This window comes from Amblyomma americanum, chromosome 1 (assembly GCF_052857255.1).
Source record: "Amblyomma americanum isolate KBUSLIRL-KWMA chromosome 1, ASM5285725v1, whole genome shotgun sequence".
NCBI classification, from domain to species: domain Eukaryota; kingdom Metazoa; phylum Arthropoda; class Arachnida; order Ixodida; family Ixodidae; genus Amblyomma; species Amblyomma americanum.
In genome coordinates, this window is record NC_135497.1 from 295,690,772 (window position 1) to 295,715,810 (window position 25,039).

Sequence of the window (25,039 nt, forward strand, 5' to 3'; positions counted from 1 at the left end):
ATGCTGAAGCAAGCGCAAATGCTGATGCATATTTCACTGCCCACTTTGACAAAGGCGGGCTCATTTACAGAAGAAGGCTCTACGTGCAATACTCAACGTCGGTTCAGATGTAAAGACATGCGACTTATTCCGCTAGTTCAATGCCGTAAAAGTATCTGAAATGTGTATTGTTAGGCTGGCTGAAAGATATAAGATGGATCTAAGACAAAATGTGAATTACTTGCGTGACACGGCACACCTTTCGCTAAATGTACAAGTTTACCCTAGCAGACACAGCGCACTGTGGTATATTCCAACATGCCGCACAATATATGGTACATATAGCCTAGCAAACACGCTGCCCCGTCTTTTAAATAAGTTTCATGCTGCAAAAGTTGATGTATCACGAGCATGCCGCAAAAATATACAGGATGTATGTGTTACTTTTTAGATTTCACCATGCTTTCACTGCTTCCTTATCTCTTTCGTTCCATAAATTGTTGACCTGATTTGAATAAGCAATGAGATGTTTTTCTCTGAAGTATATTGTTCTGTTGCTTTTTTTACCATTTTTTGTGTACGCTTCATTTCCTCATTGTCTTTTCTAATGATTTATGTGTATGTATGTTGCCTGCTGCCCTGCATAGTAGGGGCCGAGGGGCATGTCAAGCTACAATTTCTGGCTTTTTCCCCTCTACCCTCACCATGTATACATGGAAAATGAATTGAATTGAATTAAGTCAAGCCTTATAGAGTGTTGTAAAGCTCATGGAAGATAGCTTTACATCATTTTTGAGCAAGAACAAGTTGCACATGGAAAGCTTACCTGAGCATGCCAGCCTTTTACATTCCCTAAAGTTTCCAACTCTTGGTTGCCCCGAGCATCAGAAGCGAACACTGGCAGCTGTACTAAAGTTCTTTGTTCTATTGAGATTTGGATTCTTTGTCAAGGGTCTTAACAAGGAGCGAGACGGACAGCGAGAGCGACTAAAACTTCTAAAGCTGCGCCACTGCAATTGAATACACGTTTTTCGTAGCTTGTGTTCGCCAAAAAGCATTACCCTCCACTCTCACTGGCCCCTTTGATTAAAAATGCTGTATTCACTTCATTAAACCAAATCTGTGTTTTGCTAAATTTGTGTTTTTTTTTAATTTGTGCGCATGTGCGTTTATTTGGTTAGCGTGTGGTTCACGTACTGAGCTTTCAAGCGCTGGAAATCTGTACGAAGCAGGCTAAAACGTTACATTATTCCTAAGCACCTGAAATAGATGTAAAACAAAGTACTAAACGGGAGCCGAAGCAACGCGCAACACCCTTTCCAACTCTGAGCAGCGCGGCGCGAGACCGTCTCGCCCCGCTGCGCGCGCTCACCCTACACCCTCCCGCACCACAGCGCCGCTATGCGGCCGCTGCCGGCAGGCATCACTTCTGGTGCCACCGCGCCGCTCGCGCTGAGCACACTAGCCAGTATATTCTAAGCACTATACCTCAACTATTCCAGCCGCGCTGCCGCTACTGACAGCCAGGGAGAGTCTGCGGTGCGGGGTCGGCGGTACTCGCGCACACGCAATAAGCACAGCCGGCGGCTGCTCTTTCCATGCATGCACGTGCCTGGTGTTCTCGGTGGCAGCGGTTCTCGAAGCGCAGCGGCCACGCGCTCCCAATCCCCAAGTGCGAAACAGGCTGTACGTATAGTTCCCACGATTAGCACGTTTTAGATATGCTAGTACACCACAGTCTATGAAAGTACGCACAAGACTATCTTCAGCACCTGAATTTGGCGAGCCTCACCGGGTCTTCTGCATCGTTCAAGTGTTTCCATTTGCGTTGGCGGAGAGCTGGGAAATTGAAAAGTTACCAAAATTAATTTTCTGCTGCATATAAACAGAAACAGGCTTAGTATCCACGATTTTACTCCCTAAAATAAACTTTGAAGGGCAGCAGTTTCTGGAATTTATTTCTTTTTGAACATCATGGCCAAAACTATCGGCAGTCATGTTCCATTTAGGCTTCGTGATCCGTTCGTGAAATTCGTCCACTGCTGTGGGATTATCACTTTATTGAAAAAAACCAAACCGACGCGCATTTCTGTTAGGCTAATAGAAAACTAGGCAGCGAATAAAGGAACCATACAGTAGTGGCTTGGGTTTGCTGGTTTTAGTGTTTCAGCGAGAGGAGGCAGCCCGAAAAGACGAGGACGAACACGAAAGACATACAGGAACGTGTTAGGCCAAGATAGATTTGTATCAGAATTTTTCTTGAGCGATATATTCGTCGGCATGGCTTCGAAATTCCGGTTGACCACCTGAGTGAAAGTATTAAGGATGTCAATGTACGGATGCATGAAGTTGGCTTTTATATGTACGTATAAAACTTCTCTGATATATTGAAACCTGTCGCCAAAAGGAAAGTCATTTAATGATGTTGTTGGAGAAAAGCGTTCATATTTCAGTATGACGATCAAAATTTTTAACGCATCATCGTTCCGCGCATACCTTCTGCGAAAAACACAATATATCATAGCTGCCGACTAGGAAAGGACCTTTTTTCCTTGAGTGCATTCACAACTGTCTCTTTCTACAACTTACGGTAAATTAAACTCTACAAAAGCATAATTCAAGTTTAAAAGCGTTAGTAAAAATAGTAAAATTTATAATTTATGTATATGTCACTATTTTATACCATATGTGTGTGCGTGCGTATGCATTCGGAACGCTCCTTTGACACGGATAGTTAAGAAGATGGGCAGGCGGACGACGTTTAAGTTGTTTCAACTTATTGGGATTGCTCGCAGATTTTAATAGTGTGCTCAAACGAAACATTCAAGCAATGTTGGCATTTGTACATTTCCTTCGGGTCTGCCGATGAAATGCCCTCCGAACTTGTAATGGGCTTTCCAAAACCAGATTTTCGCTGTCACTTGAGAGCTTCGAAGGCCAGGGCGCTCTTTTATAGTGGCGTGCCGGTTTCTTGAGCGTGCGCCAAGCTGTATGTACTATTCACACGGAAATTTGTTTTGGAAAGTTCACTTGATGTTCTCCCCGAGGTTCGGCGCCACGTTCGGCCGCAGGTTCTCCGCGGTTCCCGGGCGACGTTCGCCTGAGTTTGCCGAGAGCGAGAGCTAAAACACATTTTGTGCTTTAAAAAAGTCGCGCGCCACTACCTTCGCCAGCAGGGACGGCAAAAACTTTGAGTGCCTCGATGCGGGCGCCTCCGCTTAGGGTGAAGTCACCCTTTGAACCACTCGATGCTGCCTAAACCTGTTTTCGTCCGCTCCCTCCGCCATTCTATTGCCCGCGTCGACCGGACGACCTTGCCGCTCTGCGGTCGTGCGGGCGTCACTGCTGCGTGCCTGCGTTCGCGCGGCTTTCATCGCCGTGCAATGCCTGAATGCTGTGTTGAGCAGTGCTTCAAACGTACGAGAAATGGTCGGGGGGTGTTCCATTTTCCAAGAGACCCGAAAAGGAGGCTTCTGTGGCTGGTCCGAATCAAGCGCGAGAAGTGGCAACCGCCGAACTCCTCGTGTGTCTGTAGTGTACGTGCCGCATGTCAGTTCAGTGCTATTTTTGTTGCGATTTATCGCTTTTGCGTTTAGCCAGCTAAGTCTAGTGCAACACTTGTATTGGTCGGATGTCATTTCCGCACTGTTCGTCTTGCTAAGCGTAAAAAAAAGAGGCACGCTTCAGCGCCGAACCGGCCATTGCATGCCGCTTGCCTGTTTGCATCTGAAATTGCACGACACAATATTTTCGCTCCTGAATGCGTACCAAACCTGCTTTCGCCGCTTCTGTTCATTAGAAAATAATTCCTTTGTCAGCGAACCGGGGTCGGCAAGGATCAAGGTACAGAGCACGAGAACAACTGAGGCCACATACGTAAGCTGTGGCAATTACTGTGCATCTGGGTCGTCGTTTTTATTCTCGAGCAGGAAATGTCGAGCTAATTCCAATAACAATAAATTTATCTGCAGACTCATATCGAAGACAATAGCTTGGAACAAAATCGCGCGGACTGATGGAAGAAGCAAAACTTGTGTTGCATGCACCCTTGCGTAACCAAGCAGGAATATAAAGTTCCGCGAAAGTTTTGCTTCGAAGCCCGAATTCTGCATCTATGTACAGGGACTGAAGCTTTAATGTGCCAGATTTAAAAAAAATTTCCTGTGCGCAAAATACCGGTCTAATCGAGAGGAAACACTGTTCACAAGGTAAAATATTATTGCTTAAGTTGTTTGAGATCCAAATAAACGTCGGTACTTGCCTGTATTTGGTGGAATTAGCGAGAAGCTGCTTTCGGCTACGAGTATAGATTTTGCAGATGCGAGCCAAGCAGCCGTTCTCACAGGCTGGGTAACAGTTTATATGTTCATCTAGATATACACAGACGAAACAGGCTAGTGCTTATATTGTCACGGGTGGTACAGCTCGGTTGGATACGTCAAAGTAGGTGACTGCAGCGGACGTCAGTAGCAGTCCCAAAAGCGGAGCATTCGCAGCCAGACACTTCGGCTTCTTTTTCTAAGGCCAGCTCGCGCGCGCATTCCGCGCTCTCGTGGTTCTAGTAGAACGACGACGATGAATGGGCGGTGTCATTACTCCCCGGCAAAAAGAAGCATCGTCCCGATGCTGGGAGTGAGTGGAGAGGTCGGAAGGACTGAACGGGGTTAGTGGGCGAGGCTACCGATCGTGATAAGGCTTCAGGCGGACCACGTGAACCACTTCAGGGCACGGGGACCGTCGGGACTTCTGAAATCCATCGGGAATGACCTCGTAGTTGAGGTCGCCCAATGACCTGACCACGCGGTATGGTCCGAAGTAGCGATGGAGGAGTTTTTCGCTCAGTCCTCGTCGCCGAATGGGGAACCACACCCACACAGGGTCGCCAGGCGCATAATGGACGTCGTGACGGCGCCGATTGTAGCGATCTGCATCTCGAAGTTGTTGGTCCTGAATTCGAACTTTGGCCAGTTGGCGAGCAGCTTCGGCGCGTTCCAGGAACGTGTAGGTATCAGTGTGAAGGCTAGAGTCGTCCAGATGTGGTAACATTGCGTCGAGCATCGTCGTCACTGCACGGCCGTAGACGAGTTGGAATGGGGACATCTGCGTTGTTTCTTGCATGGCCGTATTGTAGGCGAAGGTGACATAAGGAAGCACTTCGTTCCACGTTTTGTGTTCAATATCGACGTACATGGAAATCATCTCAGAAAGGGTTCGGTTCAGTCTTTCAGTCAACCCGTTCGTTTGAGGGTGGTACGACGTTGTTCGGCGGTGGTCGGTATGACTCTAAACCAAGATCTCCTGCAGCAGCTCAGCCATGAACGCAGGGCCTCTGTCAGTGATCAGCACTTCAGGTGCCCCATGGCGGAGTACGATCTGATGCACGAAGAACTTAGCGACTTCTAAAGCGGTGCCGCTGGGTAGAGCTGACGTTTCTGCATAGCGGGTAAGGTAGTCCGTCGCGACAATTATCCATTTGTTGCCAGAGTTCGAACGTGGGAACGGACCCAGCATGTCCATTCCTATTCGTTGGAAGGGCCTTGTGGGTGGTCTAATGGGCATCAAGAACCCAGCTTGTTTGGTTGACGGTACCTTGCGACGCTGACAGGCTCGGCACGTTCTGACGTAGTGAGTGACATCAGCACGGAGACGAGGCCAGTAGTAATTCTCTTGGATTCGTGCTAGCGTACGGGCTATGCCCAAATGTCCAGAAGTGGGTTCGTCATGGGAGGCTTGGAGGATTTCATTGCGCAGGCTAGGCGGTACGACGATTAGGTATTGCGTATTGTTTGGAGCGAAATTTTTCTTGACCAGAAGACCATTGCGGATGCATAAAGATGGCAACACGCGCCTGAAAGCGCGTGGGGCGGTCGTGTTGCTGCCGTTGAGAAATTCCATTACGTCTCGAAGTTCGAGGTCGGCGCATTGTTGGTCAGCGAGGCAGGAGGCGCTGAGAGCAGTCAGTAAGATGTCGTCATCATTACAGGCGTCGGTAGAAGGATCTACTGGGGCGCGGGACAGACAATCGGCGTCAGAGTGCTTGCGCCCGGATTTGTACACGACAGTCATGTCGTATTCCTGGAGCCGCAGACTCCGTCGGACGAGGCGAGCGGACGGGTCTTTAAGGCTTGCGAGCCAGCATAAGGCATGATGATCGGTCACCACCTTAAAATTTTTGCCGTAAAGGTACGGTCGGAATTTCGAAGTGGCCCATACAATGGCAAGGCATTCTTTCTCGGTAGCGGAATAGTTTGATTCGGCTGGTGACAAACATCGACTTGCGTAAGCGATGACCCGTTCTTGACCTGCTTGGATCTGGACCAGGACCGCACCTAAGCCGATGTTGCTGGCATCAGTATGGAGCTCCGTGTCGGCGTTTACGTCGAAGTGAGCCAGAACGGGAGGCGCCTGCAGGAGGCTTTGAAGGCTGCGGAATGCATTTTCTTGCGCTGCTTCCCATGTGAAAGGTGTGTCCGACCCTGTTAGGCGCGTCAGCGGCTCGGCAATGCGAGCAAAATCTTTCACGAAGCGACGGTAATACGCGCACAATCCAAGAAAACGGCGGACAGCTTTCAGGTCTTGCGGCGGCGGAAAATGGGCAATAGCTGTTGTTTTTTTCAGGATAAGGCTGAACACCGGCTTGATTCACAACGTGCCCTAAGAACTTCAGCTCTGTATACGCAAAGTGGCATTTCTCATTTTTGAGCGTGAGTCCAGAAGACCTTATTGCTTGCAGGACCAATTCGAGGCGGTGATGATGCTCCTGGAAAGTCGGGGCGAAGACGACAACATCGTCAAGATAGACGAGACACGTCTGCCATTTTAAATCGGCAAGGACGGTATCCATGAGGCGTTGGAAAGTTGCCGGTGCAGAGCACAGTCCGAAGGGCATGGCCGTAAATTCATACAGGCCATCTGGAGTAATAAAAGCTGTTTTTTCACGGTCCCGCTCATCGACCTCAATTTGCCAGTAACCTGACTTGAGGTCCATCGAAGAAAAGTATTTAGCGCTACAAAGGCGATCCAGAGCGTCGTCGATCCGGGGGAGAGGATAGACATCCTTTTTGGTGATTTTGTTTAAGCGACGGTAGTCTACACAGAACCGCAATGTTCCGTCTTTCTTCTTCACAAGGACGACTGGCGCTGCCCAGGGACTCCGGGAAGGACGAATTACGTCGTCGCGGAGCATTTCCTTGACTTGGCGGCCAATAGCGTCGCGTTCAGCGGGAGACACTCGGTAGGGGGACTGTCGGAGAGGGTGCACGTTATCGTCCGTAATAATGCGATGCTTCGCTAGGTGAGTTCGTCCAACACACGATGATACCGAGATGATGTCGCCGTAGCGCAGAAGAAGATCTTTAACTTGTTGTTGCTGCGTCGGGGAGAGTGCTGGATTGACGTCGAACGTGAAACCAGTGACTGGGCTCTGCTCTTGCGACAACGACATTGTGGAAATACTGGGTGTGCTGCTGACATGGGCGATGGCATCAACGTGAGCCACAACGGTTCCCACGTTCAGATGTTGGTGTGCACCACCGAAATTGGTTATCAGCACTTCTGTTTCTCCGTCGACGAGATTAACGACTCCTCTGGCGACAGCAAGGCTCCTGGCAAAAAGCAAGATCTGGTTGCTTTCCGCGACGCCTTCGAAATTCCGCACAGTCTTGGCGCCGACAGAAACCATAATACTCGAACGAGGTGGGATGGTGACGTGGTCATCCAGGGTGCAAAGTGCGGTCGGATGGTCTGGATCTCTGTGTATTGCGTTCTCTGTGGAGAAACACACGGCCTTTGACTGGAGGTCGATGACCGCTCCATTCTCGGTCAAGAAATCCATCCCGAGAATGACGTCACGTGAACAATGTTCGAGTATAACGAACGTTGCCAGGTAGGTTGCGCCTTGAACTGCTACTCTTGATGTGCAAGTCCCGGTCGGAGTAACTAAGTGACCCCCGGCTGTACGAATCTGTGGGCCCATCCACGGAGTGGTGACCTTTTTCAGAGTGGCGGCGAAATTTCCACTGAGGATAGAGTAATCCGCCCCTGTGTCGACGAGTGCAGTGACGTCTGTTCCGTCGAGGGAAATGCTCAGGTTTGCTGTCGTAGACGGCGTGTGAGCGGTACGGCGCGGTGTTCGGTCACGGCTGCGGTGCGGCGCGGGTTCATTTCGATACGTCAGGTGGCATTCCCGTCGAGTCGGCGTTTCACGGTGTCAGACGGCATTCGGTCGTGGCATCGGGTGGCCACCTAGTTGCGGTGTAGGAGGGTTTGTTACATTTCGTCGGTGAGCAACCTCCCCCTCAAAGGTTGCTGCTTTTAGTTTTCCTGGCGGGGGCTTGGCGACTTCCCCGAGGAAAGTCACCGTAAGACCGACGACGTGGGGATGGCGACCTGCGGGTCCCACCGGCAGATTCGGCCAGATAATCGTTGATTTCTCTGGGTCGCTGCCCAGGCTGCGGACGTGGTGCATCTGCAGGGAACCCCAGCAGGCCCATCTGACGATACCTGTAGTTGCGGTACAGGTGGCCCGGCTCACCGCAGTGATAGCAGAGAGGACGGTAGTTGGGAGTGCGCCAGATGTCACTTTTACGCGGATACGATGGAGCAGGACGAGCAGGTGGTGGCGGCCGAAAAGAGGCCGGGGTTTCCTGAAGACGAGTCGGCGGCGGTTGTGCGCGACGAGCAACAGCGGCGTATGTCATTTGCGGTGGGGCTGTGGACGGCTGAAAGGGAGCTGGTGTTGTAAGCGCCTGTTGCACCTCTTCCCGAATAACCTCGGATAGAGCAGTAACCGTTGGCGCAGGCGGCGTAGCCGGGAACAGCTTCTGGAGCTCCTCGCGAACGATAGCTCATACGGTTTCGCGAAGCATGTGGGTGTTACTGATGTCCGTGGTTGCCGCAGTCATGGCCAAAGGTTGACGCTCGTATTGCCGCAACCGCATATCGAGTGTCTTTTCCATGGTGGTTGCCTCCGACAGAAACTCTGCGACCGTGCTCGGTGGATTGCGAACCAGTCCGGCAAAGATTTGCTCCTTGACACCTCGCATAAGGTACCGGAGTTTCTTCTGCTCTGTCATGTCCGGGTCAGCTCGACGAAATAACTTTGCCATCTCTTCGAAGTATACCAGTATGCTTTAATTTGGTAGCTGGGTTCGGGACTGAAGGAGCAGATCGGCCCGTTCTCTTCGAATCACCGTGGTGAAATCCTTCAGGAACTGGTCTTTAAATGCGTTCCACGTCGTTATGGACGACTCCCGGTTCTCGAACCACGTACGAGCTGCGCCCTCCAGCGAAAAGAACACGTGTTGAAGCTTGGAGTCTTCCGCCCATCTGTTGTACCGGGCCACGCGTTCAAATTTCTCCAGCCAGTCTTCCGGGTCTTCGCCTAGAGAACCTTGGAAGATCGGTGGCTCCCGAGGCTGCTGCAGCACAACAGAAGGTGAACTAATCGTCGTCTGCATGCCTATTTCGGGCTGGACGGTCGTCGACGATGGCGCTGAACGAACCGCTTTGGTTGAGCGAGACTCCAGAAGCCCAAACTCGGGTTGAAGACCTTGGAGCCGGCGGCTGCCGTGGTGTACAGGCGTCACCTCGATGGCAGATGACCCTCGAGGACTTGAATCCCTGCTTGCTGGGGGAGTCCGAGGCATGGAATGCGTTACCCAGCACCTCCACCAGATGTCACGGGTGGTACAGCTCGGTTGGATACGTCAAAGTAGGTGACTGCAGCGGACGTCAGTAGCAGTCCCAAAAGCGGAGCATTCGCAGCCAGACACTTCGGCTTCTTTTTCTAAGGCCAGCTCGCGCGCTCTCGTGGTTCTAGTAGAACGACGACGATGAATGGGCGGTGTCAATATTTTATTACCGTTGCTGATAATCTCTTGAAAACGTCCGAAACCAAGACGCTGTGTCGTTGACCGCGTCTGCTCGGTTTTCTTACCCATCCGTTGTGCTCACTTGTATTGGGACATTCATAGCTAAATGTTTAAAAAAAGATCGCCAAACAAGCTTGGGCAGAAATCACCCAATGCGTTTCAGCAAATCTAATAAACATGGTAGTTTGCAATTAACTACAAAAGAAGTGAACAGAATTAAATGCTTTCAATTGAGGGAGGTGTGGTCTAAAAATTGTTTTCGAACTCTTCCCCCCCTCCCCCCGCAGTGGATTGTGACATTTTTCAAGCGTTTTGTTCGCCCGGAGATTAAACATGTGTAGGAAGGACAACACCAACGGGTCTGCCAATACCCGTGGTGGTATGAAGAGTATGCCTTGACATAGCCGTCAACGATATTTAGCTCATCTTAAAAGCGCCTCAAAACAATTTATTGCATGCTCCTCTTCTTAGTAACGGTTCCCTTCATCGTAATAAATCGCAAACCTTGGTAAGTAAACGTTTTCAGGATTTTTTCCCCCTGCTTCTCTAGGAGGATGGTCGCTTGACGCGAATAAGCTAGTTGACGACGAAAATTTATGTTGGGGTGGAGTGCTTCGCCAACACCATCTGACGCGATTCGCCCCTTCAGAGACTCGGACGAGCTGCCGTTGCCGCTACCTCCAAGATATAGCCCTGGTGCGCCACCAGCTCTAGAGATGCCGCCACTGTTGCTTCACCCGCGTTCCACTTCCGCCATGTTCTCACCTCCAGTCGACCACCCACATTGTCCTTCTTCGTCCACATCTCCCGTATTTGTTAACCCCAGCGTGTATCCTGCTTTCAACTGCCGCCCACAGTGATGTCGGTAGAAAGTTCGCCTGGCAACAACGTTCATCCTAGCTGCCTTGCCACCGCCGCCATGTCTCTACGTCTTTCTCACCTCCGATCAATGGACACACTGTTCCTATCTCTTCTTGCATTTCTCTTATCGCCTTCTGCAGCGCAGCCAGGTTTCCGCAGACTTCCATGGGTCGTCCTCAGTGGCAACAGCACTGGTTTTGCCGTCCAAACACGCTCCTTGGCCAGATGTCCTGGGCTGTCCGTAGATCCCTGCAAGGATTCGCCGAAGAGATAGCGACTGAACGAGCGGCACGAAGAAGGCAGTTACGAGAAGAAGAGAAAATACCTTTTTTTTCCAGCCACACTGACGTCCCGAGCGGTAGTCTTCTCTACAAGCCTTCTGGTGCAGTAGGACATAAAACTGCGTTCTCCAAACATTGGCAATTGTGAATGCTTGGGAACACGGCACACTACCAGGCACACACTACAGATGCGACAGAACAGTGAGACTTGAAGCCGCAGCTTGCGCTAGCAGCCAACGAACCTCTGTGAAACTGCGTGCCCTTGAACGCCAGCTTTGCGGTCGTGGCGCCGGCACACCACAAACACTTTTTTTTTGTTCCGGCATGCCGCTTGACGGGAGACTGTCCTAAAGAAAAAAATCTTTTGTCTTCTGTGATGTGAAGTTCCACAAGGTTAAACACAGTTTTTTCTTCATCCCTTGAGCATGTGCACTTAGTCGCCTATTCCTTTGTGTGCTTTTACCGTGGAGTAAAAGGAGGGTCCAAAAACTTGAAATATGCTTAACCTACAATTAAGGGTAGAATGCGATGGCATTAGAGATCCCTCCCGTCCAAGTACTCTTCCTCTCGCATAAGTACTTTCGTTTGGACGAGCAATTGGTCCATTCTGCATTAAATGTGTTATACTTGCGCGAAAAATAGGAAGGGGCGTGACGACAGGACAGAGCGCTCTGTCCTGTCGCCGCGTCCCTTCCTATTTTTCGCGCAAGTATAGTCAATTTAATCCTCTTGCATAGATTCATAGATCACGGGGAGTCCTCATACCACTATACTGGCGCAGTGGTGCAGGGTTCGAGCGATGCTCCACTGCCCCTGCAGGTGGCTGTTTCAAAAACAGCCTCTTCTAGAGCTTGTGAGAGCCAGGCGGCTCTTCCGGAGCTCCCGTGAGGTTTATTTTTGCACATTGTTCTTCCGGAGGCTGTGTCTCAGCCAATGAGCTGAAGCGGAGTGCAACGGTGGGCAGGTGACAATAGCACTGAAATTTATTTAATTTCATTGCCACCTGGCATGATGGGCAGGTTGCCTGCAACCCGGGGCGCAGGTTGCCTCCTGCCCACCGTGACAGATGGGACATCTGCATTTTCGTACCAAAGATGGACGCCAAATTTTTCGTGAACGAGACGTCTAATGCTATCGCGTTAATTACGTCTATCCGGTGCTGTTAGAGCGCGTATGTACGAAACGTCCGTCCCTGTGCAAAACCTCTCATCTGACAACTGCTCACTCTTCGACTACTACTCAACCTAGGAGCACAGCATATTTGATAACACGTAAGTATATCGTATTTTGTTTATGACAAGTCAAAGCAAGTGCCGGAAGTTCAGTACCAGAAGGGTACTGGAACGGCCGCTTGACATTCTGATCAGAACCCGGCAGGCTTGAGGTTGTGGTGGCGGCTTGGACAAACGGCATGTGTGTACATATCCAGGATCAGGCAGCACTAGGCAGCCGACTGCGCGAGCGAGAGATGAGCAGGAAGAGGCAGAATGGGGGGGGGGGAGGAGAAAGAAAAGGTGAAGAAGAAAGGATAAGAAGAAGAAGGTGGTTGACAGCTGGTGTTCTGAACGGTGAGTGTGCGCTCTGTTGTGCAAAATTTTCTTCAAGAAACGCAGCGCCTCCCATTCTAATTTCTTCTTCCCGCTCTCAGTCAGTACGACATTGAAACATTTTAGGCATTGTATACTATTATGCACATTAAGCCATTGCCCCATCTTCGATCTCCAAGTTAACAGGACCCCTGTCCTTCCGTCTTCCAATCTATCAGGCTACATCGTATTACCACTCCTTTTCCTGTCAAAAATTTCCTGTATCTAGCAATTAACCCCTTGTGTCTTGGCCACTCCCCCGTAGTGGCTATGTGCCAGCAACGTCTGAGGCCTTCCTTCCTTCCTTCTGAACGGTTCTGAACAGCTGTTTCCTGTGGTGCCTGTGGTTTCCTGGTGGTGTCTGCGTGCTCATCTCTGGTGAGGCAGTTCTGCGTGGGAGATTTGGCCAAGTCTAAGGTTAAGTCTGTAGGCGCGGTCAATGCGCACTTGAGGGAGCGTTTGGCTCAGGTATGTCGCTGACCTCCCAGAGCGGAGGGTCGGCAGCCTGGGTTGCCAGCTTGCCCACCCAAAGCTTGCCGCTGGACCTTTTTGGGAAAAATGGAATTCACGTCATCCCATTGACGCTCGTACCGATCGGTGAAGGAATGATGAAGATGAAAACCTGTAAGGTTTTTCAGCAGGAGCTAAGGTCTCTAACTACCCACTACCTCTAGATCTCTGAGGTGCGACCGTTCGGCCGTAGAGGCACTGTTTTCAAGTCCTCTGACAATGCTTGCGTCACAGACCTGCTCCAGTGCAAAATTTTTCAGTCATTAGCGGTGAAAGCATTCATCCCTGAACAGCTCGCATTCTCCAAAGGTATTGTTCGTGGAGTGGACCCAGCATCTTTCCCACAGGAAACACTGGAGGCGTTTCAGGATGCAGGTGTGGGGGTTCTTTCTGTCTACCGGTGCAGTAGAGAATTAGATGGTGTGCGTGTAGCGACAGAATCAGTTATAACTACTTTTTCTGGCTCTTCCTGTCCTTCTGAGCTCAAGATCTGGCCAATAGTGTATCGTGTGGATCCTCTGCAACCCCGTCCACTTCAATGCACCAAATGTTGGGGGTTCGGTCACAGTGGTAAAGCGTGTAAATCAGGTACCCGCTGCCGTGTTTGTGGAGAAGGGCATTCGGATGACAGCTGCTCCTCTGATCAGCCCCAGTGTTGCCTCTGCAAGTGTAACCACTCAGCTGATGATGCCAACTGCTCGAAGCGAGCTGATGAACAAAGCCTGCTCGCTATAATTTAAGGGAAGCGATGCTCGAGAGCAGATGCGTATGCACTTTTGGATCGGAAGAATAATACATATGCCAGCCGTGCGCGAAGCTCTGTTGCAGATATAGAGCCAAGTTTGACTACTTCGATAGTGTCCTCAGTAGAACAGGCTCTTTCTGTGGTGGCCGAGCTAATGCTGTGCAACTTCACCGAAGCTTTATCTCAACTTGTTGCAGGCCTGTCTCTGCCTTCTCAATCATCTGTTGCGGAGGCGACGCCAGCATCGCTCCTAAAGTGTGCTGCTAGTAAGAGTGACTCTATGTCGCCTCCTGACACATCCCAAGTCCCGCCTGCCAACAGCGCTCCTGGCAGTGTCTCTCACGTAGATATCGGTAACACGGATGTTGAAATGCTCTGTCCTTCCCAGAAGCGTCGAGCTTCTTCCTCACCCTCGAGGTCAGCTGTTCCGCAAATGAAAGCAAAGAAATGACCCCCAAACTAATCCCCCAGACTGATGCGCTGAAGGATCCTGTTGCTGCCTCTTTCATCAGTCAATAATCATGGCGGGTCTAAAAGTTCTGCAATGGAATTGTCGTTCTGTACTTTCTTCTCTCACGGATCTTGAAATACTTCTTCATAAACATAATCTAGATATTGTGATTTTGCAAGAAACGTGGCTCTCTCCACTTAAATCATTTTCAATGAAAAAACTATGTGTTTTCACGGTAGACCGCATTAATGACGGGTGGTAGTTACTATGATCTCTACAAAAATATGTCACCGGGCATCAATATCGCAGAAAGTTACGCTCCCTGACTGTGAGTTGTTGGCGGTTGAAATATCCCTTCCACAGTGCGCCAAAATAACATATTGCTAACGTCTACTTTCCTGTAGGTGTTCACAGGACAGACTGTGTGGATACCTTACTGAGCGGAGCAAACAACACAGTCATCGCAGGGGATTTTAATTCGCACCACAGTGTCTGGAGTAGTCGCTCTGACTCCTGCGGCCAGCTTCTCAGGTCATGGATGTCTATGAATGCAGTGCGCTGCTGCAATTCCGAAGCAGTAACCTTTTTGCGCGAAGTTTCTCGTTCAGTCATAAATTTAACATTAGCATCTCGTGGGGTTGGAGTATCTGCATGGCCAACAGTAGACTCAGGTACATCTGGTGACCACTTTCCAGTAACCTTTACTCTTATGTCCTCTCCTATCAGAAAAGGTGGTGCAACCATAAAATTTGCAAATCACATTACGTATAAAAATATTGATATCGGCCTTGCTTCCTCCATAGTTAGCTCAGGTCGAGCAGAACGAGCTCAGCGGGCAAATTCTTTTCTGCAAGATGCTGCTGAGAGCTCTGTATTCTCTGTGAAAGCTACTGCCCCTGCCAGACAGCCGTCTCCTTGGTGGACGGAGGAGTGTGAGGAAACTTATCACCTTAGAAAAGCAGCATGGAAAAGCCTTTCCTATAATCAGAGGCCAGCTGATTGGATCATTATTATAATCAGAGGCCAGCTGATTGGATAAATTATAAGTTCTACTCTGCATCTTTCAAAAGAACTGTTAAAAAAGCAAAGGAGGATTATAATCAAAATTTAAACACATATCTCTCTAAACCTCAAAATTAGAAGGCTCTATATAGATTCATGGCGCAGAATAACAACTCTCCGGCCTCCAACCACATAAAGTCAATCGGATTGTCTCCGCAAGAAGCTAAGCAGCACCTTGAACGTAACGCTCAGGGGCTGGCTTTACGTTTCCAAGTGCAGGAGACGGAACTTTTCCACGCTCTCACCCTCAGCTCGGACTACCCGAGGTGGAAATGTCGGAACTCCTCCCAATTGTTTTTTTAAAGCGTAAACGTTTCAGGCTACACGCACTGTAAAAACGTAAATTTCCGACCCACTGCATTGCGTAAGGAAAAGTCTACTTTGCATTCCAGGGCACTCATCCCTGAATGTACTTATTTTACAGTAGATCATAGTGGTGTTATATTGTTATGCGTAAGCGTTTCATGCAACATTCACAACAAAAAAGTAAATTTCCGGTGCCGTGCACTGCGTATGAATAAGTCCTGTAGCATATTGTGAATTTATGGCACTATATATGACTTCATTCATCCGTGGATGTCGTCTAACTTGCATGCACGTGTGTATTGTCATCACAGTGCATGATTTACTTAGTTACTTTGTTGTTTTTTCTCAGAAAGTACCGGTACACAGCGTGCAGGCAGTTTCTTTGGTGGCTGTGGCGTTGCCTGGGAAAAAAAAAACACCGCCTCATTTTGCCAGCCTCTGTTGTTGCGGAGATAAGGGTATTATTCCCGGCAGACACACTGACAGGGTTTCGATATATGTTGAATACTAGGAGGCATGTACGGCCGATTTATGAGGTTCTTTTAGTCTGGGATCGATTCCGTGCTCCTAAACCTAAGAGCAGAGAAACGTGGCTCTGCTTACATCTCAAGAAAGCTTCTTATTTGGTGGGTTGATAGCCGTTCATTGCAATAACTTAAAGGCACCAAAGCAGCTACATATCCTACGATAGAGAACAACGGGACAGGGCACCACTCACTGCTGCTTCATTTCACAGAAAACACGTGAATGTGTATCAGCCGTCAGTTGCTCGAAGAACACATCCAGGTATGAGTTCATCGTCATCATAGGGACTACGTCCACTGCTGGACAAAGGCTTCTGCCATAATAAGTAGACCTGGCCAGTGTCAGCTACGGCCATCTTATCCCAGCAAACCTCTTAAATTCATCCACACACCTAGCTTTGTGGTGCTCTCTGCTGTGCTTGCCTTCTCTCGGAATTCAGTTCATTACTCTTGAGGACCAACGGTTATGTTCTCTTCGCAATACATGCCGTGTCCTAGCCTATTTCTTCTTGATTTTGAATAGATTCTCATTAATCCACGTTTGTTCTCTGACCTACTCTGCCGTCTTCCTTTCGCTTTACGCTACACCTATTATTTTTTCCATAGCTTGCTGCGTTTTCCTCACTTTAAGCTGAACCCTTTACGTTAGCCTCCGTGTTTTTGCCCCAGAGATGAGTACCAGTAAGACACAGCTGTTATATACCTTTCTCTAGAGGGATATTGGTAATGTGTCATTCATCATCCGAAAGAACAGGATAAATGTGCTCCGCCGCAGTCTTAATCGTCTAGTTCTTTCCTTCTCATGACCCAGATCTGCAGTCACCACATTCCCTAAGCAGGTGTATTTCCTTACCACTTCCAGCACCTCGCTGCCAATTGCAAACTGCTGCTCCGTTGCATGACAGTTGAAAATTACTTGGGTTTTCTGCATGTTAATCTTTAGACCCACCATTCTATTCAGTCTAACTCATTGATCATGCTTTGCAGCTCACCTCCTCGGTAACTTAGCAAGGCAGTGTCGTCAGCAAACCACAGATTACCATGCTATTCTCCATTAACTCTTATCCCCAACTCTTCCCGATCCAGGCCACTGAATGGCTTTTGTAAAGAGGTCGTGAATAGTATTGGCGAGATCATTTCTTCCTGCCTGACATCCTTCCTTATTGGAATTTTATTGCTGATTTTATGGAGGACTACAGTAACTGGGTAGTTGCAATAGATATCTTCCAGTATGCCTACGAAAGGCACATCTATAGCCCTATTCTGTAATTCCTCTATGATTGCTGAGGTTTCTACTGAGTCAAATGCTTTCTCGTAATCTATGAAAACTACATATTGCTTGCCAATATTCTGCGAATTTTTTCTGATAATGCTTGAAGTAAATGTGAAAGAAAAGTACGTATGAAGGAAAATCATAGTGGCTTCATATGAGCCCTTCTACAGAGGCACAAAGTAATTCAGATCGCTAATAGATTCACTGAAGCAGGTACTAGTAGCGCACACAGACATGGACAGAAAGAGAAGTGACAAACACAGCGCTGGCTTGCAAATGAGCTTAATTGAAAACATAGAGGTATTTATAGACATATCTTGTTTCACGTGATACAGCTGAAGTGAAAACGTGATACGATATATGCCGTCCTCTAATATGAACGAAAAAAAAAAACAGAATCTATGAAGCGCGAACCTCGCGAAAACACGTGCGTGAACACGCGTGATCAATCAACCAGGCGATGAGCTTCCGAAAAAATCCTGTCCGCACAGCTTGGATTGACGCTTGATTTAATAGACTCGCAGGTTGAGGGAAGCCGGCTGCTCGGAACAGCTCATTAACTGAGCGACTAAAGCAATGTGTAGAAACGTTAAAATAGAAATTAGAAAGGTTACACCTAACACAGCGGAGACAACACAGAAAAAAAATCTGGTTGCGGTGCCCTACCTGCACAGCACATCCCATAATTTGAAACGCATATGCAAAAAGTACATGTGAAAATTGTCTTTACAGCTCCGGAAAAGTTATCCAATCTTTGCAAAATTACGCAAACGTGTGATCTGCGGCGACACCTATGAGGGATAAAACACCAGACTTCATTGGTACCCTGCAGCACGGGGGGGGGGGGGGGAGGTTAGGATCCCGTTATGCTGCGGAAAGTGTTACTTTGGTATAGTTTCCAAGGTTAGTGGGCTCAAGAATCATATTTTTTTTATTTCTGCCTACAAGTTCTTGTTGTTTTTTGTGAAACCATTTTCCCTTGTTCGCCGATGCGGGCTTTTATGTGCACTTGTGCTTTGTATAAGGCATGTTTTCTGTATTCAGGAAGTGGACGCTTGCAGAGTGGAGCTGCTGTACGATATTAGACGGGACTTCTAGAACTTGTTTATTAATCTCTGTACTGCACGCTCTTGGAGCTTCATTCCGCCTCGGGTTACAAGATTTGTGCGGCTGTTGACAGAACCTATGCAGGCGTAGTCCATGTTTTAAGCAATGCTTTAGCTGGTGTACTTGACTGATTCGTTAGAGCCGCTGGCGTCCTGCACTGAGGACACCACCTTCCTGCATATCCCCCCTCCATTTCTCTTATCGAGAATAAACGTTTTTCCACTCCACTATACAAGGCACAGTATGCAACGACCACGAAATAAGTGGTGATTCGTCAAAGACATGAGGGACGTCCCTTCCTAACCCTGCCCACACTTTGCCTTTAAATCTCTGTACTACAATTCGACACGAAACCGCATGCGTGGCTGTTTAATTGATGGCGGCAGCACAGTTATCACAGCATTACTCCACATCTCTCTCCATATTCAAGGTTTACGAGAAAAACGGTTAACCGGCTGCAGAGGAGCGAGTCAGAAGTTGTCGTCCCAGCCGCCAAACGAGTCTTTTAATACACGGTCACCTGGGGGTTTGCGGGCGCGGTAATTTATGGCTCTGGACAGCGCACAGCGTGACAGACCGAATGTCCCTGAAACGGGTGGCGACGGCTGGGAGCGCGGACGGAGCGTTGCGTGCTGTACCGATTGTGTTTGCTTTCGTTGGGTTTCGGTTGCCGTCTTTGTGTGTTCGTGTACCAAGCGAAAATGCGTCGCGTCTTCCTGGAATTTACGCGGTGCTGAAGAGTAAAGAATCTCGTGGGCACCGGCGTGCTATTAGCTCTTCGCTTTTAAAGAAATCCTTCTCATTGGCTCTGTCAAGCGCATTACCGATTGGTCACCAAAAGGGCACCCGAAATCCTGGGCAATCGTACTTCAGAAGGGTTTTGGCGCAAAGTGGAAGAGGAACGGTGACCGTCCGAGGTGCTGCTCGGGACCTCTGCTCGGAAGATGTTGCGTATACTATAACTGACTACTTTGTTGTTCGGTCTATATCAGTTCGTTCGATTTAACTAATGTTCGGCCTCATCTTTAATAAATTAAGTTAACTAATGCCGTCCATCGGCCCCCTTCCTCGATGCTGCGGAGCCGCCGTACCGTCACGGACGAACGTTTCGTTACAATATAATAGCATTTACTGAAAGCCCTAGAGTTGGGTTGTTGGCTCGTGAACCATGCATCCAGATGAGTTCGAGAGACGTAGATGAGTCTCGAGAGCTGTCAACGTGTGGGCAAACTCTCACGTCTCGTACATTTCGGCAAAATTTCAAGTTAGTCACTCTAAGCACGTTCTGAGTTTTAATTGGGATTTACTGAGCAGAAGATTGGTAGTCCCCTGTTCTTATTTTCATTGTAAGAAAAGCAACAAGAAGCACTAAGCAGGCTCGTGATATCGTTAAAGGAAACCGGCATATTTCTGCATTATAGTGGTCAAACAAAACGTCAAATACAGAAAAGATAAAGCCATATGTAAAAGCGATACGGAACAGATGCTTTCGTCCTCTTTGGCACAAGCACGCATACGCGGTGAAAATATTTTTTCTTATCAACTATGAGCGAACATATAAGACGTCGGTTCTATACCAAAGGTGCTACGCAGCTGTATAACTTCGTGTTACCGCGCGCCTCTGGACACTTGAAGCCTTGTAGACGTTTCAAGACCCAGAGAGATCTGCTTTCAATGTTTCATTGAACGTTGACAGTATACTAAGGAACCCACCATCCTCCTACTTTGTGCCTAAAACAAAACTGCAAAGAGAAAGGCTACGAGCAGAAAACAACCAGCATCGTATGTCTTTGGCCTCTAAAAGAGGCGCGTCTACTCTGTGGCAAGCTTGGGCCGAACCAAGTAGTATCATTTATCAGCGAGTATACGCCGTCAGTTAAACCGAAGCTGCTTCGCAGATTTTCAGCTTCGCGTTACCGAGCGCTGGTGGAGATTCGAAGCCTCGTTGCGAACCCTGGAGAAGCGCTTCGAAAGCTGGTGTCATTTCATCATCCGTCTGCGTATATTTCTAACTCCACAGTTCAAATACACAAGAGTTAAAAGCGAAACACCAAAACGCAGTTAGCAGCGCATACATTTTCTTCGGAGAATTAGCGTAAGTGTTGTGGGCGCATCAGCTGGCAAAATTTGAGTGAGCACACTCCGTACGCTCTCGGTTCCACCACAGGTGGTTGGCCTCTGTGGACTGCCTGCATTATGCTCCTGTATTGGCCAAAACAGCTATATCCATGCGTTCAGCCTTTGTCTCTGGTGTCAGGATCTCAATTTCTGATGTGCTTGTACTGCTCCTGGCATTGTTCCTATGTTCGAACAAAATGACCTTCCAATGTTTGGTGAAGTAGAAACAATTCTACCTTGGGAAGGAAAGATTTTCATCACTCTTCTGGTATTGGCAAAAGTGAGTTATTCACAGCGAGTGAATGCATTTGTACTTATGAACACACCAAATAATGCTGTCATCAAACCTGAACTCCTTTTGTATTCCTGGCCATTATATACTTATGCAAGAGATGGCTGTTTGTACGCTATTACAAAATGTCATTGACTCATCTTTGTTATAATGCCGTAGGTTTTGGAATGTTTTATTCCTGATGTTGCTTACTGAAAGCAAAAAAGAACTTGAGTGTGTTATTGCAGGTTTTCATTGAATAAAGCTTAGTTTGTTTCCTTTTAGGAATTCGGAGAATGGATCCTTGCAAGCATGCTAGAATTCTCTGGGCGTGCTCAACCAATCCTGCGAGGGAAAGCTCTTTCGGACAGGCCACAAAAAAGCTGTCAAGGCAGCTTCGGGTGGAAATAGCATTGCTCCTGGAGTAAGTTTTTCTTGTTTGTTCTTCGTTGAATGTAGCGCACCTTGCCGATATACCGAGTGTTTCAGCAAACACTTTCAATATATCCTTGAAAAACATTTGAAACACAAAAAGTATTGAAAGATAACGGCAATTGACAAATCGACACGTTGAAGACAATTATAATAATGGATCAATTTTTTTACTTCAGTGACTAGGTCTCTGAGAAACCTGTCAATCTTTTTACTGCGGTCGGATGGCTGTGTTGGAGTAAATGATAAGAAGCAATTTTTCTTTAATAATAAAGGTTATTTCCGGTATGAACTCTCAGCCTTGGCGAGTATAATTTATTCTCAAAACAAATGTTCCTCTGGTCACATAGGCATTAACTGGCCTCACTAATCAGCCTATATTGGAGGGGTCAGTGGTGGTGTCACATCACTTTTCGAAGCAACGAGACACTCATTTATTGAGCAATAAGTTCGGTGGTAACGTGACCACCGTTATTGCGTGTTATTATAACAATGGCATCCATCCGAACAATATTTGCTATTTTGCTATGTCATGTGCATCCTTTGCTTTGCTACTAAGTGCTAAGAATACGACACACATAGCTAACTACGCCGCTGTTATTTTTGTGCGAACCAGCTAAAGAAGATGCATAATATAATCCAATTGAGTAGATGAAATGTAATGCTGTAGTCACTGCAACCAGGCATCAGCAGACACTGCATTTCCACCTATTTTCCGTACACTTGTAGCGTTCAGTTTAGGTTTTGTGCTGAAAGAAGCTCTGAGTATCTTTGCGATAGCGTATTAAAAATGGTTTTTTCACCTTGGCCATTAGTAAAAACTCCTTATTGGCACCGACCACCCTATTTGGTTGCTTCATTAGTTAACTAGCAAATCAGAGGTAACTGGAAATAAATATAGTTTGAAGAAAGGTTACAGTATGTTGTACCCACCGCGGCTAGGAATATGTTCCTAAAATAGTTTTTCTATTTTGACTAATATTTCTAGCAATTTTAAACATTAGTCGATGAAACAGTTTCCTGAATTATAAGGGGACCGCAAGGCTTAATACAGAGTTTAAAAATGCACTACTGCTCAGTAAGAAGTCACAAAGTAGCACACATGGTAGAAAATTTGCAGAGCAAATGAGCGATTTGAATCCACAACTGGTTTCAAAATGCCGAGCTAATCAAGTATTACAATGCACAGGGAAAGCAATCATGCAATATTTCTTTTTCACTTTTTGCTGTTGCTTTATTCAATGCTGAGAAAGCTAACCCATGTGGTCAGCAAGTATAATTTATCCTGAGCCGAAATCTTAATCAAAATTTGTTTATATGAGTGGCCCATGGAGATATTGAATAACTGCAACATTAGCTGTTTCCTATGGCAAAAGCTAGAAAGAAGTGTCTCGTTGCTTAAACAGCCGCATTATTTCGTTCTAGTGTACATAATTTCATTACTAGCAGGAACAAAGGTGAAAGTTGCTTAATGTAAAAAGCGCTTGGTGATGCACGTGCCTCAAAATATTCACTTCTTTTGAGGAATGAGCAAAAGCCTAGCTAACAGCGAACTTTTGGATACAAAGACTCGTGCTTATATGAGTACACTTTGGCGTAGCTGATTTGTAAAGCAAGGTGATGCTGCTTCTGAATGAGATCCACTGTTTATACTGTCATTTCAGGTACTAATATGCCTTCACAATTTAGGTCTGCCTCATAGGCTCTTGATGTCAAAGGAGGTACTGCCTTTAATTCCAGTTGGCAGATGTGAGACTCTCTGCTATGCTCTGTATTTACTTACGCATATTAATCCTCCTGTACTCAACACCGAGGTAATAATATTAGTGTCAACATTTATATATTGTTAACCAGTTAGTACTACATAAAATGTTCCTTTCATTAGCCAATCAACATCAATGGTCTATATACTGATATGCATTGGCTACTTGCCAGTTTATTCAGGTGTTTAAAATGCATGACTGCCATGGTTGTCGAATCCACTGCAGTAATGAAAAATGTGTCTTTATAATTTTTAGAGCCTATTCATAAGGAGGCTTTCAGTAGCCCGGTAAGTGAAGAAGCACAGGAGGATAAAAAATGCAGCATTTGCGACTGATTCTATATATGCCTGCTCCAGCGGTCACAAAAGAGAATGGTGTTGCCGAGGTAGAGGTGAGCTCTAATACACAATTATGATGCCATATAATTAGGCACATGTACCTCATGTTTGCTTTTTATCATGGCGAGTTTTTAGGCCTTGAGATATGTTGACCTGACTACAGTGGCATTCGACGCAGAAACAATACGAGGCCTGCTTGAAATAACGTACGAGGACCGTTGTAAATGCCATGATGATCCCCTGCCCCAGTAATCCTTGCTACAAAATATTGCAAGTGAACATTGCAAGAATATAAGAACTGAGCATTGCCATATACCCTGCTGCAGTAAATAGCAGGCAGCTGATTAAAAAATTACGATTTATGAAGAAATGAGGTCTTGTGATGAGTTAAAACTTTAGTGAATTATTGAAAACCAATTAAATGGCACTAAGATTTATTTGCATGAGTAAAAAGAAATTTTATTTCTGCTAATAATACCGACAACTGCTTTCAATTGTATGAACTTTTCTTCAAGAATGCTTGCTTTAATAGACTCATTTACACTTCCTTCTAACGGCTTTTTTCAAGCTCTGCATTGAAGTTGAACTCCGATTTAAGCGGAACATTGGAGATATAGAAGGAAAACTCAAAGCAGTAGCTGAAGTATTTTCTTCCAGACAAGGAAGCAGATGCACATTTCTTGCCGTTAGAAAACATTTACAAGGCCATTCCAAGCACGCATTAATCAAAGAGGTTTGTGAAATATTTCTTACTAATTCATCTAACAGTTTCTTTGGTGTCCTGGCTTTTCATTATGGATCTATTTCAATATGATCACATCCGCTTGAAAAATCTCGTGCTCTTTGTGTACCATGTTTCACTCTGGTGAGAATATCAGCCATGCTTTAAATATGAATGCTTGCTCACTGGCTCTAATTTTACATTCCACAGATCCCAGTGCCTGAAATTGCAAGTGACTGCACCTCATGTAAATACCTGTGCTGAACACACTAGCGTTTACGCTGGTAGTAGTAAAGAACTGATCTCGATCAGTAGCGGCAACCTATAGCGTGCCCTCATCTTCTGCCTGGGGACGAATTACATAAAATCCTCGACTATACGCCGTAATTTTCCGCCATACTCGTCCTGCTGCAGAAGATTGCCCTGCCAGACACTGTAGTTCCACGTGGATACTGACGAATCGACTTAAGAGCCTTTTCATGCTTTTTAAAATATTAATTTGGTCTAAATTTCTGGAAATAAATGTTTTTCAGTTGTTCACTTTCTAATATGTTGAAGTATGTTTTCTACAGCTAAATTCAGGCAGTTTTTCTTAAAACTGCAGTACACAAGTTAATGTACCAATGCGAGTGTTGTCAGGCTTACAGCACTTTAAAATGTTACGAGTTGTTGGGCATGTCATTGTGCTTCTTTGTTAATAAAGTGACTGGAGGAGTCATGAAGGGATTTTGTTTTCATGAAGGAATTCCTTAATTCGCCGATGTTACGCACCTCTGAAAGCTCTTAGGTACATGTATGTCTGTGAGCTGTTTATTTATGATGTTTAAATCGATTGATTC

The 25,039-nt window shown here is 47.0% G+C and overlaps 1 long non-coding RNA gene across 2 annotated transcripts in view; it reads left to right on the forward strand.

The window, feature by feature from the left end:
- Positions 1–24,655, forward strand: part of LOC144098187 (uncharacterized) — a 36,966-nt gene extending 12,311 nt beyond the window's left edge. Inside the window, exons 1-3 of one of the 2 annotated variants that reach the window (XR_013307140.1) lie at positions 12,513–12,561; positions 21,232–21,370; positions 24,411–24,655. This is a non-coding gene — a long non-coding RNA (uncharacterized LOC144098187). Of the gene's footprint in view, positions 1–12,512; positions 12,562–21,231; positions 21,371–24,410 lie in introns of those variants that run through there. The other variant, XR_013307141.1, reaches the window with a different exon arrangement.
- The last annotated feature ends 384 nt before the right edge of the window (positions 24,656–25,039 follow it).